We start from the raw sequence: 18504 nt of genomic DNA, 5'->3' as shown, positions 1-18504 counted from the left end.
CCAGACACCTTTTCAGCACCCAGACTTTCTTCATAGGTGGCCCATTCCTGTAGTTAGTACCAATATACTTGGCAAACACTTCACCATTCTGATTCTTAAACAGTTTATGGTTTGCATCAAAGGATTCATCAATAACAATGGGATTAGCACAAGTGAAGCCAGATAGGGTGGATGGATCCACTGAAGGTTCCTTTGCAGCAACCCATGTGGTTTTGGGGTACTGCTCAGGTTTCCAGTAAGATCCATCAGCATTCATTTTCCTTTCGAACCCAACACCCTCTTTCCTAGGGTTTCGGTTCAGGATCTGCCTTTTGAGGACATCACATAGTGTCTGATGCCCTTTGAGACTTTTGTACATCCCTATTTCAAGCAATGTCTTCAACCTAGCATTTTCATCAGCAATAGCAGTGGCATCCTCAGCAGAGGTGTTAGTTACCACATCAATAGTGGAAGATATTGCAATGGTAGCAGCAGTAGAACATCCAACAATAGAAGTAGCGTTGTCACGCTCAATGCATTTAAAACATGGTGGTTCAAATCCTTCCTGAGCAGAACTGATCTGTTTTGTGCGAAGTGACTCGTTTTCCTTTTGAAGATCTTCATGAGCCGCTCTCAATTTCTCAAGATCTTTCTTCCTTTGAAGATAATCATAGGAAAGCTTCTGATGAGTTGTTGAGAGCATTTCATGACAACTTTCAAGTTCCTCATACTTAACGTGAAGATTTTTTATGTCTTCAATTAAGGACTGAGATCGAGTCATTTCAGTGTCTAACAGGTCATCGCTTTTGTCTAACAGTTTTTGAATATGTTCCATAGCTTTATGTTGTTCAGTTGCAATTTTAGCAAGTGTTTTGTAGCTGGGTTTGGAACCACAATCAGAGTCATCTTCACTTGATGTTTGATAGTGAGTAGTGCGTGAGTTTACCTTGGCACCGCGTGCCATGCAGCAGTAGGTGGAAGCGGAGTCGTCCTGGTCATTAGCATCGGCGTCGGTGATGGATTCATTGTCTTCAATGTTGAAGATGGACTTGGCAACGTAGGCTGTAGCCAGACTTGCAATGCCAGAATCAGACTCCTCCTCAGACTCCACCTCCGCCTCCTCAGAAGCAGACTCCTCCTCTGAATCCATTTCCTTGCCAACAAACGCATGAGCCTTGTTAGATGAGCTCTTCTTGTGTGATGAAAACTTGGAAGAAGACTTTGAGTATTTCTTCTTCTTCTTGTCGTCAGAATCATATTCCTTGCTCTTCTTATTCTTCTTCTTCTTCTTCTTCTTCTTGTTCTCATTGTCCCACTGCGGACACTCACAGATGTAGTGGCCAGGTTTCTTGCACTTGTGGCATGTTCTCTTCTTGTAGTCATGAGAAGAAGCTTCATCATTCCTTGAGCTAGATCGTGAGGACTTTCTGAAGCCTTTCTTCTTGGTGAATTTCTAGAACTTCTTCACAAGCATAGCAAGCTCCTTCCCAATGTCTTCAGGATCATCAAAACTACAATCAGAGTCTTCTTCAGATGAGGAAACAGCTTTTGCCTTCAAAGCACGAGTTCACCCATAGATGGGACCGTAGATATCTCTTTTCTTAGAAAGCTGAAACTCATGTGTGTTGAGCCTTTCAAGTATGTCAGACGGATCGAGTGTCTTGAAGTTAGGGCGTTCTTGAATCATCAGGGCTAGGGTGTCAAACGAGCTGTCAAGTGATCTCAGGAGTGTCTTGACGACTTCATGCTTGGTGCTCTCAGTAGCACCGAGGGCTTGAAGCTCATTTGTGATGTCAGTGAGTCGATCAAACGTGAGCTGAACATTCTCATTGTCGTTTCTCTTGAAGCGGTTGAAGAGGTTGCGAAGGACACTAATTCTTTGATCTCTCTGGGTTGAGACGCCTTCGTTGACCTTGGAGAGCCAGTCCCAGACTAGGTTCGATGTTTCCAGAGCACTCACACGGCCATACTGTCCTTTGGTCAGATGACCACAGATGATGTTCTTGGCAGTGGAATCCAGTTGAACAAACTTCTTGACATCAGAAGTGGTCACACCTTCACCAGCCTTGGGGACGCCATTCTTGACGACTTACCGGAGATCGACATCAATGGCTTCAAGATGCATGCGCATCTTATTCTTCCAGTAGGGATATTCAGTTCCACGCAACGGAGACTTTGATTATCCCTGCAGTCGACATAGCTAAAACTCCAGGTGGTTAAACCGAATCACACAGAACAAGGGAGTACCTTGCTCTGATACCAATTTAAAGTGCTAGTGATCAACTAGAGGGGGTGAATAGGCGATTTTATGAAAGTCTTCAAAACATGGAAGTTTCGAAGACAAACGATAGAAACAAACCTATTACCATGCAGCGGAAGGTAGACTACACTAAGCAAGCCATAGTCAAGTATTCAATGAGAAGAAAGCACAAAGACTAATAGCAGCTAGGCAGTATAGATCAGGATGGAGAATAGTACGAAGCCAAAAAAGAACAAGCAGTCACACAGTGAAGACAAATAGATAATGCAAATAGGCAATGACTTCACAAGGAACAATCTGCAAATAAAGAGATGGGAAGAATGGAACCAGTGACTCGTTGAAGACAATGATTTGTTGGACCAGTTCCAGTTGCTGTGACAACTGTACGTCTGGTTAGGGAGGCCGAGATTCAACTCAGAAGACCGCGTCTTCACCTTATTCCCCTTGAGCTAAGGACACCCAGTCCTCGCCCAATCACTCTGGTAAGTCTTCAAGGTAAACTTTCAAACCTTCACAGACTTCGTTCACCGGCGATCCACAATGACTCTTGGATGCTCAGAACTCGACGCCTAACTGGTTGGAGGATTCACAGTCCTCAAGTGTAAGAAGTCTTCAAATCACACAGACAGGAAGACTTCAGTGATGCCTAACATTCTTTGGCTCTGGGTGTTTAGGGGTTTGTCCTCGCAAGGAATTCTCTCTCAAAGGCTTCGAGGTGGGTTGCTCTCAAACGACAAAAGCCGTACACTTACTCTGAGCAGCCAACTGTTTATGGTTGTAGGGGGTGGTCTATTTATAGACACTAGGAAACCCGACCTGATTTGCCCGAAATGACCCTGGGTCACTAAGGAACTGACACGTTTTCCAACGGTCAGATTTCAAACACACACGGCAACTTTACTTGGGCTACAAGCAAAGCTGACTTATCCAGCTCTAGATAAGATTTGCTCTCATTGTCTTCGCTCGAAGACATAGGATTTTGGTTAAGCATCACTTCATTCATTCTGACTAGTTCACTTGGACCCGACTTAACGGTACGGTGGTTCCTATGACCCAACAAAGAAGAAAAAGAACGACAAAACAACTAAGTCTTCGCGCTCCATAGTCTTCACGCGATGTCTTCTTTTGTCATAGTCTTCAATGTGAATGTCTTCACATACCACCTTTGACTTCAATGTCTTCATAAAGTTTTAGGGGTCATCTCTGGTAGGAAAACAGAATCAATGAGGGACTTCTACCTGTGTTATCCTGCAGTTCTCACAAATGCATTAGTCCCTCAACCAGGTTGGTAGTCAATACTCCAAAACCAACTAGGGGTGGCACTAGATGCACTTATAGGCTCAACCCAGAGAAGTGTGTGTTTGGTTTCCCTTCCGGCAAGCTACTGGGCTTCCTCGTGTCGCACCGCGGGTTCGAGGCCAATTCAGAGAAGGTCAAGGCAGTAGAAGACATGAGCCCGCCGCAAACCCTAAAGGAAATGCAGAAGCTCACGGGCCGTGTGACCTCATTGGGGCGCTTCATTTCCAAGTTGGGGGAGCGCCCTGCCATTCTTCAAGATGATGAAGAGGAAGGGCCCGTTCGAATGGACCCCAGAGGCCAACCTGGCATTTCAAGACCTCAAGAGATACTTGACCAGCCCACCAGTGATGGTCGCGCCTCGTCCCCTCGAGCCCCTGGTGCTCTACATGGCTGCCACACCCCACTCTGCCAGCGCGGTGCCTGTGGCTGTCCGGGTGGAGCGCCAGGCCAAGAGCCCGGTGAGCAACGCTGCACCTTCGGTGGGTATGATACGGCACCAAGGCGGCGCCACTGAAGCCACGATGGCATTAGCTAATGATCGGGCCTTGCAAGATGGCACTCCCTGGCCTAAGGAGGCCCCAATGGGCGACTGGGCTCCTGAGGTCCCCCCACCTCAGGAGGCACCACAACGTCAGGAGGACACAGGCTCCATCGACGCTCCCGCCCTCATCCAACACCCAGTATAGTTCATTAGGACTGTGCTACGGGACGCGACAGCACGGTATCCCATGCCGCAGAAGCTCTTACTCACGCTCTTGGTGGCCTCGCGCAAGCTACGCTGTTATTTCCATGGCCACCCAATCAAGGTCGTCTCAGCCTACCCCTTGAGAGGGTGCTCCAGAGCCCCAATGCCGCCGAGAGATTTGCCGAATGGAACATTTAACTACAAGCGTTTCAGTTGGAATTCAGCATGACCAGGGTCATCAAGGGAGCCGCACTCCCCGACTTCGTTGCGAAATGGACCGGCGCTGCGGAGCCCAAAGCGGGCGAGAGCCGATCCCTCTCGCCAGGAGATGAAGCACCGAATTGCTAGGTCATGTACTTTGATGGCACTTTCGCACGGCAAGGAACAAGGGCTGGTGCTGTGCTCATCTCGCCCACCCAAGACAAGTTATACTATGTCGTGCAGCTTTGCTTCCAGCGGGGTGAGAAGGTCTCCGACAACATCGCGAAATATGAGGGGTTGATCGCCGGCCTCAAGGCCGCCGCAGCCTTGGGGGTGAGGTTTCTCACCATCAAGGGTGACTCGTAGCTCCTCGTCAACTTCTCCAACAAGGTGTACGAACCAAGGGACAAGCATATGGAGGCGTACCTCGCGGAGGTGCGCAAGATGGAGAAGCAATTCTAGGGCCTAGAGCTACAACATGTGCCACGCGACACCAACGAGGAGGCTGACAAGATCACCAAGAGGGCGTCAAGGCGTCTACCCCAAGAACATGTTGTCTTCAAAGAGCGACTTTTCAAGCCTTCGGCGACCCCCGTGGCCATGGAGACTACATCATCTCGAGAGGAACTACCCCAGCCACCAGCCTCAGGGGCCCCCGCTTGCAATCCGACCTCGGGAGCACGTCTTCTCCTGACGCTCGAGCCTCAGGAGGGGTGCTGGACCGAGGAGTTCAAGGCATACTTGGTGCAAGGGACGCTGCCGGAGAAGGAGGAGGACGCAGAGTGATAGAGGCGAAGGTGTCCCGATGTTTCGATGAGATAGATATTGTTTTTTGTGGGAGTCGACTTTGACGATCCGACTACGAATGTGCAAAGACATCGCGCCTTAGCAATCGCTAAACCAACTTCTGAGGGTTATTGACCACGCCGGAGCACGATCAACCTGACCACGAGGGTCTATTTCCTGCGAGCAAACGAAGCACAAGCAAGAAACTGAGAATGCAATCAGGATATTGCAAATAAAAGAGGAAAGCTTTATTAATGAAGGTGGGGTTCGACGTCTTGGTCTGGTCATTGGACACAAACGAAGTACGCGAAGTTGCAGCTATGGCAAACTTTTAATCTAAACAAAACCCAAAGTCTAAACGATGCCCTAAGTGATGTATATATGGAGAAGAGAGGGGGGGGGGATTTCGTTGCCCTTGGAGGAGGGGTCCGAAACCAACCCTAACTTTTGTTTCCCCACATATACGGACTCTAAAAACTGCCTATAATCAAGTATTTCGAAATTACATGGGCCTGGCCCAAAAATAAGGTGACGCAGCACCTAGAATAGCCTCTAGAAGAAATTTATGAAGTGGCATCTTGTATATTTTGTCTAAGGCTTCATGCACTCCTTATGTTGCCTTCAAAGTCCTGAAATCATCACTTGTAACTCCGTTCTTGATCCCCTTGTGAATGCCATCATCTCCATGCTTGAACTTGCTCCAAGGTTCATCTTTCTTTTCCAAGCTAGGCCCTTCATTTGTAAGAAAAACAAATGTATCCAATTTAGGTAGCATCATATTCTCATGAACATTAGAATCGTTACCAAGAAACGAAAGTACCTGATACTTCAATTGGCATGCGCGAGCTCTAGTAATTGGTCCAGTATGTATAGTAGTAGGGGCTGTGGGTGTAACAATGATATTGATGTCCTCATCATCCTCCCCTTCTTGAAATGAAGTCGTCCTCGACGAAAGTTGATCATCCTCACCCAAATAAGGCTTCAAATCTGCAATGTTAAAAGTGGGACTAACCCCAAAATCTGCAGGCAGCTCAAGTTTATATGCATTATCATTTATTTTCTCTAACACCTTAAAAGGACCATCAGCACATGGCATTAGCTTTGATTTGCACAAATTAGGAAATCTATCGTTACGCAAATGTAACCAAACAAGATCTCCAGGTGCAAACACAACATGTTTTCTACCCTTATCTCTAGCAAGTTTATATTTAGCATTCATACGGTCAATGTTTTCCTTAGTGAACTCATGCATTTTTAAAATCAATTCAGCATGTTCTTTCGCATCAAAATTAACCTTCTCCGAAGATGGAAGAGGCAACAAATCAATAGGTGCACGAGGTAGGAAACCATACACAATTTCAAAAGGGCACATCTTAGTAGTAGAATGCAATGAACGATTATAAGTAAATTCAATATGATGCAAGCATTCTTCCCACATTTTCTTATTATTCTTCAAAACAGCACTAAGCATAGTAGACAATGTTCTATTGACTACTTCATTTTGTCCATCAGTTTGGGGGTGACAAGTAGTACTAAAAAGCAATTTAGTCCCCAACTTAGCCCATAAACATCTCCAAAAGTGGCTAAGAAATTTAGTATCACGATATGAAACAATAGTATTTGACACACCATGCAAGCGAATAATTTCACAAAAGAATAAATCAGCAACATTAACATCATCATCGCTTTTATGACATGGTATAAAGTGTGCCATTTTCGAGAACCTATCCATGACAACAAATATGCTATCCCTCCACTTCTTTGTTCGAGGTAAACTAAAAAAAGTCCATAGATATATCCTCCCAAGGAACACTAGGTACAGGCAAAGGCATATATAAACCATGAGGATTGAGTCGTGACTTAGCTTTTTGACATGTAGTGCAGCGTGCAACAAAACGCTCAACATCCCATCTCATCTTTGGCCAAAAGAAATGTGTAGCAAGTATATCCTCCATCTTCTTGACGCCAAAGTGTCTCATTAATACTCCTCCATGCGCCTCTTGCAACAACGAAAGACGAACGGAGCTAGCTGGAATGCATAGCTTGTTAGCACGAAACACAAATCCATCTTTAAGAACGAACTTGTTCCAAGTTCTCCCTTCCTTACAATTCTGCAATACATCTTTAAATTCAGCATCATGCACATATTGATCTTTGATGGTCTCCAAACCAAATATTTTAAAGTCAAGTTGTTAAAGCATAGTATAACGACGAGACAATGCATCCGCAATAACATTTTCTTTACCCTTCTTGTGTTTAATGACATAAGGGAAAGTCTCAATGAATTCAACCCATTTAGCATGTCGATGGTTCAGTTTTTCTTGACTTTTAATGTGTTTCAAAGATTCATGATCAGAATGTATAACAAATTCCTTGGGCCATAAATAATGTTGCCATGTTTCTAAGGTCCGAACAAGAGCATATAATTCTTTATCATAAGTAGAATAGTTCAGACTAGGCCCACTCAATTTTTCAGAAAAGTATGCAACAGGTTTGTCGTCTTGTAATAACACACCTCCTAATCCAATTCCACCAGCATCACCTTCAAGCTCAAAAGTCTTATTAAAATCAGGAAGTTGGAGTAAAGGAGCATGTGTCAACTTATCTTTCAATACCGTGAAGGCTTCTTCCTGTGCGGTACCCCAAACAAAAGGCACATCCTTCTTTGTAAGCTTGTTGAGAGGTGCAGCAATGGTGCTGAAATCTCTCACAAAACGCCTATAGAAACCAGCGAGGCCAAGAAAACTCCTCACTTGTGTGACCGTTTTGGGCTGCGGCCAACTCTCAATAGCTTCAATCTTGGCTTTATCAACTTCAATTCCCTGTGGAGTAACAACATAGCCAAGAAAAGATACTCGGTCGGTGCAAAAGGTGCACTTTCCAAGGTTACCAAACAAACGTGCATCACGTAGAGCAATAAAAACCGCACGTAAATGTTCCAAATGTTCCTCCAAAGATTTGCTCAATATGTCATCAAAGTAAACTACTACAAATCATCCAATGAAAGCACATAAAACTTCGTTCATTAATCTCATGAAAGTACTAGGTGCATTAGTTAACCGAAAAGGCTGACTAACCACTCATATAATCCAAACTTAGTTTTAAATGATGTTTTCCATTCATCTCCCAATTTCATACGAATTTGATGGTATCCACTACGCAAATCAACTTTGGAGAATATTATAGAGCCACTCAATTCATCAAGCATATCATCTAGCCTAGGAATAGGATGACGATAACGAAGGTGTCCCGATGTTTCGATGAAATAGATATCGTTTTTTGGGAGTCGACTTTGACGATCTGACTACGAATGTGCGAAGACATCGTGCCTTAGCAATCGCTAAAACAACTTCCAAGTGTTATTGACCATGCCGGAGCACGATCAACCTGGCCACGAGGGTCTATTTCCTGCGAGCAAATGAAGAACAAGCAAGAAACTGAGATTGCAATTAGGATATTGCTAATAAAATAGGAAATCTTTATTAATGAGGCTGGGGTTCTGTGATGTCTTGTTCTGGTCGTTGGACACAAACGAAGTACGCGAATTTGCAGCTATGGCAAACTTTTAATCTAAACAAAACCCAAAGTCCAAACAATGCCCTAAGGGCTGTATATATGGCGAAGAGAGGGGGGGGTCTGTGGCCCTTGGAGGAGGGGTCGGAAACCAACCCTAACTCTTGTTTCCCCACACATACGGACTCTAAACACTGCCGATAATCAAGTCTTTCGAATTACATGGGCCTGGCCCAAAAGTAAGGTGATGCAGCACCTAAAATAGCCTTTGGACGAAATTTATGAAGTGGCATCTTGTATATTTCGTCCAAGGCTTCATCCACTCCTTATGGTGGCTTCAAAGTCCTGAAATCATCACTTGTAACTCCGTTCTTAATCCCCTTGTGCATGCCATCATCTCCATGCTTGAACTTGCTCCAAGGTTCATCTTTCTTGCCCAAGCTAGGCCCTTCATTTGTAAGCAAAACAAATGTATCCAATTTAGGCAGCATCATATTCTGATGAACATTAGAATCGTTACCAAGAAACGAAATTACCTAATAATTCAATTGGCATGCGCAAGCTCTAGTAATTGGTCCAGTATGTATAGCAGCAGGGGCTGTGGGTGTAACAATGGTATTTATATCCTCATCATGGAGCGTGTGGCCCGACGGGCTACGGCATACTGCATACAGGATGGTGAGCTATACAAAAAGCGACCAAATGATGTTTCCTTGCGATGCATCTCCAGGGAGCAAAGGAACGAGCTGCTAGCTAACATACACGGCAGAGTCTGCGGGCACCACTCGTCATCACGTACCTTGGTCGGCAAGGTGTTCCGCAGCGGGTTCTACTGGCCCACGACACTCAAAGACGCGACCGAGCTGGTGAGGTCCTGTGAGGCCTGCCAATTCTATGCCAAGCAAATCCACCAGCCGGCACAGGGCCTCCAGACTATCCCGCTCTCGTGTCCATTCGCGGTCTGGGGGCTACATATCATGGGTCCGTTCTCGCGAGCACCTAGGGGCTACCGCTACCCCCACGTCTCCATCGACAAGTTCACCAAATGGGCAGAGGTGGGGGACGTCCGCAGCATCCAAGCCAGGTCAGCAGTTAAGTTCATCAAGGGCCTCGTGAGCCGGTTCGGCTCACAGTTCACTAGCAATCTCTATAGGACCTATTGTGCTAACATTGGACCTATTGTGGGCACTCCCCTTGTCTTCGCGAGGCGTCCTCGTTTGAGCTCAGGATTCGTGCATCCCCTTTTTAGTCCGTGCCCCACGGGTATCACGACGCGGTGCGTTTGGCCATGACCAACCCATGCCTCAGGCCTCACGCAAGAAGGGATAAGGATTTCTTAACGAGTTTTTGCAGCTTCACGATATCGCTCAAGCCGGCAGCGGGGAAGCACCACGAGGTGCCCAGAGGTCCCCGCCCTCACGAGGTCAAGTCTACCCTAGATACATCAAGCTAAGTTACCCCTCTACACCCGCATAAGGCACATATTTCACAACACTACCTAGAAACAATAAACACACCACAAAAGCAAGATAAACACCATGGTTCATTACGCGCCCTCGCAGGGCCCCATATTCGTTTTTGATGATGCAAGGGGAAAATGAAGGAGGGGACAAGCAAAAGCGGCTCCTACGAAGGGGCTCCTCACGAGGATCGGACCCTCGGACTCAGACAGAGCCCTCCTCGTGCTTCACCGGGGCGCGACAACGGGATGACACGCCACCATCCTTGAAGCGAGCCCGACGGCGTGGCGGCTGGTCGTAGCCGCCACTGCTGGAGCTCTCACCGGAGGAGGAGCAGCCGCAGCTGGGCGAGCCATGGCCGCCACCGAGGGCGAGTTCACCCTCATGCTCACCACGGCCATCGCCAAGGCCAAGCACCTCGCCACCAATGTCATCATCTTCAGGGCCACATCCGGCGCGGCGACCGTTTTCCCTGAACACCCACACGAAAAGGGTCACTACCCCATCAAAGTTGAAGTGGAGCGTGCACCGCCTGCCCAGGCCGCATGCGCAGGCGAACGTCTACCAGTCACGGTCCAGGGCTACGTTGCCCGCAGCGAAGATCTCCACCGTGGCCCATGAAGCCTTGCTGCAGCAGTCGTCGGCCTGCAGCCAGAGGCCGTCGGGACCTGGGGCCGGCAGTTCGCCGGTGAAGGAGCGCGAAGTTGAAGCCAAGTGCCGGCCGGGTTCTCCAACCACATGACAAATTCTGGCAGCACCTCCGCCGAGTGGAAGCGCGGCCGGGGAGGCCGAGCGACCATGGAACGCCTTCCTTCATTGATGGGGCTGCCGCGCCCTAGGCGGCTCCCGCTGCACGAAGAGGCGCCGCCGCGGCCGCCAGCAACGGTGCCAGACCCCGGGGAAGTTTGCCCACGCCCACGAGGGACCACAGTCGGGGTTGCGGCATGCTTGCGGGGGCGACCACGCCCCCTCTTAGGCGGTGGCGAGCCAGGCCCCTCCTGGCGAGCTTTCCCCTTCTTGACGGCCGATAACCTCTTCACCGGGGCCATGAGTATCGCTGCCGGGCGGCGGAGCAAGAAGGAAGAAGAAGAAGTGGGCGGAATGGAGCAAGAGATGAGCGACGGGGGCTCTGCCCCTCTCCTCATTTATAGCCAGAGGGAGGCCAACCGCCGGCCTCCATGATCTATGTTAATGATGACTTTCTTCTGCATGCAACAGGGTCTCGTCAAGTCAGGAGCAGTTGCCGAGGCAGCATGGGGAAGCGGAGACACCCACGTCCAGTCAATCGCCATGCGTCAATCGAGGCCACGTGCTATTGGGGCCCGCGGCGCTCCTTGAAGCCAAGTTCGAGCGCGCCTTGGGCCCGGGGGCTACTATCCGTGTCCTGGGAATGGGGGTACCCAGACTTGCCTGCCTGCGGCCTGCCTGGTACGACCCATCTTCATCAGCAACCATTCAAGACCCTCGCGAGGTGGATGACGCAAGACCTCCTCAGGGGCAGCCTCCCTAGGCTGGCTCCCGAGGGGCGGAGATAGCTGTGCAATAGGCACCTCGCGAGGAGTGCATGAAGTGAGCCATGATGACCAAGGCCAGGCAGAAGCCAGCGGGCGCAACATACTCGTTGCCTCTTTGGTGCTAAAGGGGCAAGCGCAGGCGAGGAGTCCCGACGCACTACGCAAAGGTTTCCATATCAGTGCAAGAGACAAAGATCAGCATGATGGCAGGACGGAGGTCACCGCGGAGCCCACGATGGCGTCACCACCAAAGCCTTTGGCAGGCGAAGACCACCTTTTGTCAGGATAACTTGTACTAATTGTCCCACTTCAAATAGGCCGTCGTGCAATCCCTTCCCGCCTAATATTTGGCAAGAGGACCAGGGCCTCTATAAATAGGACTAGCCACCACCATAGAATGAGAGGATCCAGACCATCCACACACACACGAGCTCATCAAGCTCAAGAACACCTCTCCTCAGGAGGTTGTTCATCCCTTGTACTTGTTCATCCTCAGCCTACAAGGCAATCCACCACACCACACTGGAGTAGGGTATTACACCATGACGGTGGCCCGAACCAGTATAAATCCTTGTGTCCCTTGTTTGTTCGGGTTCGGCGAGCTAGGCTTAGAGAACTTTGCAAGAGTGGGCTCGCAGGGGAGAGAGATCTTCGTGCGCACCCTAGTATTCGAACCTCATGGGTTTGCCGGAACCCGTAATCCGACAACGTTCCCTACCGAAACGCTTGTTTTGAGAAGCTCTGGTTTGTGAGAAGCATATCCCCAAACCTGCCCCAAATTGGACAAAAAATTTACCACTGCATGCTGATGCCGCTCCATGACAGCCTGCCAAGTTTCATGAATTTCAGACGAGCTTTGGATTTACTAGAATTTAATGTGTAAGATGTTGAAACGAACCATGAATAATTCTAGTTCCTTTAGAACATACATATAGTTGCATGTTCACTACAGATAAAAGGTCTAGCAATTCAAAACCGTCCATTGCCGCTGTGACCCCATTATGTAATTCAAATCAAGATGAAAAATCAAGTAGATCCCACACAGTTTATTATCACCTACCATGTGAGATGCAGCACAAAATATCCTAGAGCACCGTCGGTGTATAGTACGCCTATGGCTACAGTCCACAGCCGGCGTCTCAAGCACATTAGCTCGCTCCCCAAATATCATTTCACTGTTCAATCGTCGCCGGTGAAAGATGGGCATGTGGACCCGCATCGTGAGGGCAACTTCGGTGGCCCAATCCGGCGAGAGCATGGTCGCGGCCACCATGCGCGTGCTAACAAGGTGCATGGGTGCGGCGCAATCTATGATCGGGCGGCCAAGGAAGCCCAAACAGTCGTTGTTGCTTCTTAGGTGGTGGCAGCAACATCTGCCTCGGGGATAACAATTGGCGAGAGCGGCACAACCATTGTCCGTTCTGAAGCGGCGGCCTTAGCCCTGATGGAGGCCACCCACAACCATGTTGAGGCCGCCCACGCCCAGCTCGTGGTGGTCATGGCAAAAATCGAAGGAAGCTTCTCCGACAATGGTCGGCAACCCACGGCCGAAGAGTTGGCAATTACCGAGAGCGTTCGAGAAGCCATTCGGTCCTCCGCCACATACCTTGTGACGATGGAGCCCGCCCAAGCCCAGATCATGGCTGCCCATGCCCAGCTCGTGGCAGCCCTTTCCAAAGAGATGGCGGACGCGGATGGCGAGATACTTGCCGAGTATGGTGCGATGGATGCCATGGAGCTCCTCCCCAGGAGACCGTCGGGCGCAAGCGGGACATGGAGGTGGCGGCGGAGATCGACGAGCACCAGCCATAGTAGTACTCTTTATTTTGTTTAATTAAGAGCGTATATCTTTAATTTGTTAGAGTAATGTTTAGGTCAGCTAGCTTTGTTTAATTGCTAAACTTGCTCGATTAAGAAGTGTGGGTGTGCTGTAGTCTCCTTTGTGTACCCAAATTATGCAATGACGTGGATGACCATTGTAACCAGGGAAATTCGAACCAAAATTTTTGACGTTCAAATTCATCACACACGGGTTAAGCTATCTGAATCGTTTGTGATGTTCACATATCCTACACAGCTCCAATTAAGGGACCGTGTCTGATGACAGTTTGTGCGCCAGTTTTTTCACTGAAGCGATTCCAAATTTCCGGCTTCCGCGGAAATATCTACCTCCCCGCTCCTCGCCCTTACCAAAAGCCACATTTCCCCTGTTTCCACCTTCCTTTCCAAGTTGAAACCTTCACTCCTTGCTTGCAGCATCGCCTCCTCGCCGGCGGCCCTCCTTCACGCTGCTTGGCCTCGTCTATCCAGGCAGGTAATCCACACCCGACCCCCATCCTTCCACATCCCGCATGCCCCGACCGCCGGCATGACACCTTCCACCCAAATCACCGACCCGTCCACCAAATAAGCGCCGCCCTAAGCCATGGTGCATGTAGTATAGCCAGGATCTCAAGGAGCATTTGGCAGCGGAGAAGCAAATCACGGCCGCACGCGCGGATGAGGTCGCGATGGCTGCCATTCGTGCCGACCCCCAGGTCTTGGAGGATCACCTTGCCATTTAATAGCTACGCCGGTTAAGCATGCTCGGTTTACCCCTTGCGTGTGTTGTTCCTGCCTTTCCTTCACAAATTCTAGTGAATTGTGCTATCTAATTTTACCATGCAATCTGTTGCTCTAGTGTATATGTTCTATATGTCGTGCAGTGTGGTGGTCACTTATTAACTGTTTTGTTAATTAGTTGTCGTATTCAGTTAACTGTTTGGTTCAATTCTACAAATGTGATGTTCAATTCTTTAGGCTGCAATTTTGTATTGTCTTCCATGTGAGAAATAAATCGAATTTATCTTTACAAAATACTCCCTCCGTTCCTGAATATAGGGTGTATAGTTTTTGGCATGGAAATTAAAGAACGCATGTGGAGGGAAAATTTCACAAGTTTTGGGCAAGATTACACCTGACTAATTGGTGTGAGAAAATAGAGAAGCTTGCCTAATATAAGGAAATGTAATCAAATCCCTAAAAAAAATTATCCAAACGAGTGGTGCAACGCAATACACCTTATATTTCGGGGTTTTTCTCAAAAATCTATACACCTTATATCAAGGAACGAAGGGAGTACATGAGAAATGAATACAATAGCTATATTTCCAAGTTGTCAGGCATGCTTGGTTTGGTTATACATTGTGCAATGTGGTGCTCAGTTAACGTTTGGTTCATTTGTGTTGTGGTGTTTAGTTAATTGTTTGGTTCAATTATGCAATGCGATGTTCAATAGTTGTGGGCGCATTCTGTTATTGTATACCATGTGAGGAATAAATTGAATTTGCTTGTAGTAAATACATGAGAAACAAATATAATTGCTATATTTCTAGGTTGTTAAGCATGCTTGGCTTGGTTAACTGTCTGATCTTCTATTAGGAGTATGTTATATTGTACAATGTGGTGCTCAGTTAATGTTTGGTTCATTTGTTGTGGTGTTCAGTTAACTGCTTGGTTCAATTCTCCAATGCGATGTCCAATTGTCATTGGTAGAATTTTGTATTATTGTGCATGTGAGGAATAAATCGAATTTGGCTTCACTTAATACATGAGAAACATATACAAGTGCTATATTTCCTAGTTCTTAATCCTGCTTGGTTTGGATAAATGGGTTTTCCATGTGGCTTGAATTAATCTGATGAATCTGCAATGTGCTTATTTTTCATAAACATATTTTACTAATAGCATGCGAACCCTTACTTAACCTGATCACTAACTACCTTATATGTGTTGCAGGGAAACAACGGGAAGCATTGAGGTTTACAATCGAGGATAGCACGTGCATGGTCCGTTGTCTAATAGCACATTATTGTGCAATTGCAGGAACCATTCTAATATTTAGGTTTTTAACAATTTGGTCTTGCACATGTAGGTCCTGCTATCCGAGGTTTTGACCCACTGTTCAACCCTTTTTGCATATGGGGAAATGAATTGTCCATGAATATCAATCGAGTCAAGAAACTCAGAAAGATTATTAGGATAAAGAAATAAGCGACAAAAAACAACAAGATCTTTGTCTGCACAATGAAGAAGACATCAGTTCACTACAAGATGGTACTAACTATTATACCTTGCCTTTTTTATTCCTTCACCCCATTTCCAATATAGAGAAGATATTTATGCACATCCTTGTTTTCAGGCCTTTCCAAAGCAGTTCACTGATGATTACCTCTCAAACCACCTCTATGGCCAGGAGGCAAGGAAGGTTTTCATACAACACCCACAGTTCAATATTGAAGTGTTTCTAAAGAGGACGAAGGACGAACGGTCAATCATCCACAAGAACTGGCCTAAAGTTGCAAAGACCTTCAACATGAATGAAGGATCAATATTCGCCTTCCGCTTCAGCAGTTTTCCAGATGAGATGCATCTGCCTATATAACGTCTATGATGCTAATTTCGAAAGGTTCTACATGTTGCATGTGAAACTTGGTGCTGGTGTAGTTGTGTAACGGGGTAGCTGAGTGCTGAAGATATATCATGTTGTACTCTGATGTATTTCAATTATGAAATCCTGCTTCCTTAATATGGAAATGAAATATATTATGTGTTTAATATGAATGTCAATTAGATTAATAAATGGATTATTAATAATAGGACAATTAGCCTGCTAATGGCAAATTAGCCTGCTAAATGGGTTTTGCTATTGCAAACGGTTATTGTGAAAATACCATGGGCGATGACCTCAGGCAACGCGCACAGTTTCTAGGAATAAACCGTGTTGGATCAATGAACAATAACACACGACCTTCTCTTGAAAACTATTTGTGTTAGGCCACCTTGCGCAAACGTTTACGACATAAAAACTGTGTGTGATGGACAACCTTTGCCACATAGTTTCTTCTACGCACCGTGTATGATGCATTCAATAACGCAAACGATAAAATTGTTAATATCGTGTGCAATGGCAACACTAACACGAATGATTTAAGGGGGAAAATTGTGTGTCATGTACCTATGAATGGAAACGTTTTCCTTGGAGCGAGTATGTGGGATGTACATATGAAAGGAAATGTTTAGCGGGGACTGACTGTGTGGGACATACTTGTGACCGGAAACAATTTCGCGTGTATAATAGTATTTTTAGCTCTACTATATGTATTTCCGTATTTGAGCGCTCGATGGTCGCACACGACCTCATTTTGCCAAGTGTGTGTGCCAGGAGGGCATATCCCCGATGGTTTCTGGGTCGTGTGGGAAGGACCCCCTATCACCGTCACTCACTAGGCGATGGTTCCAAATGCCATCGCAGAAAGGGGTTAAAAACTGTTTGTATAGCACCAACGCATACCAGTGAGGCGTCTTTTTTTTTCGTTCAAACAGGCAATAAGCTGGAGAGCTGGAGAGTGTCTCTAATGGGTTGCCTCTGTGTTAAGGCCCTCCATTATGACACACAGGATGCAGATTGGGCTGATACAAAATCCTATCCATCTTAAAGCCCATTTGTTTTTGTTTTTTGCGATGAAAAGCCCATATTTCTTGAAGAGGGAGCGATCCCAAAAAAACCCTCCCTCCTCCTCGCTTCCACTTATACTGCAGCTCGCTAGACTATCCTGCTTCCGTCGCCCCCCAATCCCCCACTCCTCATCTTCCTCACTCGTATAGGAAACTCCCGCTCACCTTCTTCCTCAGTCATACAGAAAACATGATGTAGGGTGGAACCCTAGATGGCCGATCTTCCACGAAAGGAGCGGATCCCGCAATGAACACGAAGAACACGAGGATAAAACACGAAGGGAAACATGAGAGAATCACTCAAACCAACAAGATACGGTCATACATATGCTAGATCCTCGAAACACAAAAGGAGATACAAGATCCACGATCAATAAGGGACGATACAAAGGTAGCCGGTTCTTCTCCATGAGGAGGTCTTGAGGGGGGTTCTTCCTGTAAAGGGGTCTTGAATCCGCTTGGGGGATCTTCTCCGAAGAGGTTGTGGACTACAAAGGAGAAGTAACCAAGTGGATGAGCACAACTCTATCTCTAATATGAGCTATCACATTGCTAACCCCAGAAAGAGGGAGGAGTACATATAGTCTAGGTGGTCGAAGGGGTACATGGGCCTCGGCCCTTCACTGTGCGCACACAGGCAGAGCCGGATGTCTAGGCGTTGGGCCGGATGTCCGGGCCTTTGTGAGGAGCCGGATGTCCGGGCTTGCGGGTCGGATGTCCGGGCTAGCGGGGCTGGTCTCGGTGCTCTATTGATAGCCTGCGTTGGATTTCCAGGCAGGTGCCGGATGTTCGGCCCGTCGCGGGGCACCGGATGGCCGGGGGTCGGTCGGATGTCCGGCCGCTGTAGAGTCGCATGGCGCCCGTCTATCTCTAGTCTTCTTCTGGTTGGTGGCGCCGGATGTCTGGGCTCCAGCCGGATGTCCGGCCGCTGTAGCTATGTTGGGACTCCACTTGAGGCACTTCTTGATCTGCTTCCGTGTGGACTTGTCCTATGCTTCGAGCATCTCCATGGTATGAGGAATCTGATCTTGTAGTCACGGGATGAGGAATCTAATCTCATGTCATCACCTCTTGAGGATTTACCAAAGCACCCACGCCTTGAGAATTTTTGAATTTCCTCATGAGCATTGCTAGCTCCTGGCTTAGTTCTTCAGGATCACCAAGGCTGCTACCAGAATCCTCACCTTCGGATTCAGAGACTGCCTTGGCCTTTAGTGCAAATGATCTGCCATAGCTCGGTACATAGAGATCTCTCTTCTCAGCAAGTTGGAACTCATGAGTGTTTAGCCTCTTGAGGATATCAGCGGGATC

This window comes from Triticum urartu, chromosome 4 (genome assembly GCF_003073215.2).
Source record: "Triticum urartu cultivar G1812 chromosome 4, Tu2.1, whole genome shotgun sequence".
Taxonomy (NCBI): Eukaryota; Viridiplantae; Streptophyta; class Magnoliopsida; order Poales; family Poaceae; genus Triticum; species Triticum urartu.
The sequence above is the reverse complement of the archived record's forward strand: the minus strand, read 5'-3'. Positions refer to the sequence as shown.